This window comes from Balaenoptera musculus, chromosome 4 (genome assembly GCF_009873245.2).
Source record: "Balaenoptera musculus isolate JJ_BM4_2016_0621 chromosome 4, mBalMus1.pri.v3, whole genome shotgun sequence".
Taxonomy (NCBI): Eukaryota; Metazoa; Chordata; class Mammalia; order Artiodactyla; family Balaenopteridae; genus Balaenoptera; species Balaenoptera musculus.
In genome coordinates, this window is record NC_045788.1 from 102,273,778 (window position 1) to 102,276,641 (window position 2,864).

At 41.3% G+C, this 2,864-nt stretch overlaps 1 pseudogene; it reads left to right on the forward strand.

Annotated features, from left to right (window-relative positions):
• The first annotated feature begins 1,918 nt into the window (after window positions 1-1,918).
• On the forward strand, window positions 1,919-2,584 carry LOC118894761 (annotated as a pseudogene).
• Window positions 2,585-2,864: the final 280 nt, after the last annotated feature.

The window sequence follows — 2,864 nt, forward strand, 5'->3', positions numbered from 1 at the left end:
GATCCAAATCCCTAAACCCTGGATAGGACAACACACAGATTGGAAGCTGGTACTCATACACAATCTATATGTGCACCTTTGTTGCATTACGAAAATGAATGGTTGGAACGTTGAAAATCATGGAGAGGGTACACTTCAAATCATCTGGTTGCCTTCCAGACCATGAACATACTACCTGTGAGCTAGACCTAACATTAACCTTCAGAATCACTATGTTGTACACCTGAAACTAATGCAATATTGTAAGTCAACTATACTTCAAAAAAATGCATTTTCAATCTTGCACAGGGCACAGGAGCAGAGGACAAGGCTCAGGAACTTGCTAATCCTGGAAGGGAAGGAGATCCAAGGTTTACTCCACTGTGAATAGTTGTCACCTCTTATAAGTAAGAACTATTTGAAATATTTAAAGTTTACATTCAATGTTTTATATACTTTAGAAAAGATCATTTCAAAATATCTATACTGTATAAATATATATATACACATACATACATGTGTGTGTGTATATATATATAAATGAGCAAATATAAAGAGCAAACACATAGGGCTTACATAGTACTAGGCACTGCTCTAAGTGCTTCACATATGTGAAACTCCCTTAATCCTCACAACCTTATAAAGTGGGTACTACTGTTATCATACTATTGACAGACTGAACTGAGAGGTTAGGTAACTGACCCAAGGTCACACAGCTAGTAAACGAGTGGTAAAGCTTGCTCCATACCCAGGCATTCTGGATTCAGAGTTCATGCTCTTAACCACCATATTATACAACCTCTTTCAGTTTTCAGAAAACAATTAAAATTTAATTTTTCTTTTAAATCCACATACAGAGACATTAACTTGATTTATTCTAAGTTACCCAATCCCTCCCTCCCTCCACCTCCAAGTTCCCTGACAAGGTTTATCCTAATGGTACATACATTTAAATTTTTATTTTTTCAGAGCTGATTTTGAATACAGCATAAAGTTCTTTGAAATTCCCCAATAAATGCAAATAAAATTTTGAATCAATATTTGATATACTAGCAAGCTGTGCCAAAGCAATTTTTATCACTACAAAAGGCAAGTTTCAATGGCCTGATGATTCTTTTATTTGTTCCATTATTTATTTATAACACCTAGAGCATATGATCTTTTGAGTTAATCTTACAAATGAAAAGTCTCATAAAGAGTGGAAAAGCGAACAGACGGCATAATTCCAGGAAAGGCCAGGAATCTTAGTACTTTTCTGCCTGGCAATTTAAAGTAAAATTCACATCGAAACTGAAGCAGATTATCTGTTGTCTGGGTTAGAGTTTACAGGAAAAAGCATTAAGTATCACCAACAAGCATATCATCTCTGACTCCAGGGATGTTCCCACACCCTCTAATTGGTGCCATTCCGTACTAATCAATACATTACAAGCACCTAATAGGCACGCCTGCAAATTCTAGGGAAACAACTCACTGCAGAAAACACTGTAGCCCTGAATGTTCATACTCAAGTGCAAATGTTAATTCATGCAGTACTTGCATTAAACTGGGCTAATTATCTACTGAAGTAATCTATTAAAGGCATGCTGTCAATCCTACAGATTGGGTTCAGCAAAGTGAAACTGAATTGCTTGCCTTTTCAGCTAATTACAAAACTCTGTCTGACATGCTTTAAGAATGGTCAAAAAAAAGTACACATGGGCGCAGGGGGAAGGGAGGTGGGCAAGATGACACTCGGCGAGCGATTCTCCCCGGATACCTCCAGCGACCGCTGAGCCACCAGGGCAGGGGGTGCTGCCCGCCCTGCCGCCCTTCCTCCTCTCCCCTGCCCCCAGAGACCCCCCCCCCATTCCCTTCCTCCTACCTCGGGTAGGGGTGGGTGGGAAGGGAAGGGAGGGGAGGCACGCCTAGTTCCTGCGGGCCTGGTTCCTGGGACACCATGTCGGACTCTGAAGAGGAGAGCCCGGACCAGCAACTGAGAATCGTCGTGCTGGGGGGCGGCACCTCAGGGCAGACCTCCTTAGCTACGTGTTTTGCTCAGGAAACTTTTGGGAAACAGTACAAACAAACTATAGGACTGGATTTCTTTTTGAGAAGAATAACGTTGCCAGGAAACTTGAACGTTACTCTTTAAGTTTGGGACGTAGGAGGGCAGACAATGGGAGGCAGGCTGTTGGATAAATTTATGTATGGAGCACAGGGAATCCTCTTGGTATACAATATTACAAATTATCAAAGCTTTGAGAATTTAGAAGATTGGTATTCTGTGGTGAAGAAAGTGAGGGAGGAATCAGAAAATCAGCCAATGGCTGCCTTGGTGGGCAATAAAACTGATTTGGAGCATATGCAAACAGTAAAACCTGAAAAACACTTAAGGTTTTGCCAGGAAAATGGTTTTAGTAGCCACTTTGTCTCAGCAAAGACAGGAGACTCTGTCTTCCTGTGTTTTCAGCAAGTTGCTGCTGAAATCCTTGGAATTAAGTTAAACAAAGCAGAAATAGAACAGTCACAGAGGGTGGTGAAGGAAGATATTGTAAACTACAACCAGGAACCTATGCCAAGAACTGTAAACCCTCCTAGAAGCTCTATGCGTGCAGTTCAGTGAGCGCATTTTTCTTCTGTATTGATAGTTCTGGCTGCTCTTCGCCTCTGTGTGGGCCCGAGGACCTCTAGGAATTTGTTTTATCAGTGACCATCTCTGTAGTTCAGTTAACGCTTTCCTCTCAACTCGCTTCATCATTGCATGCTGCCTCAGCCGTAGGCAGCTCCTTGAGCTGCAAAGAATTCAACTTTGGGACAACACACTTTGAATTCAAAACGGAAAGCCCATTCTCTGGAATTAGACTGCTTCACTGAAAAAGAATAATGTTGGTTCTCTTTATGTC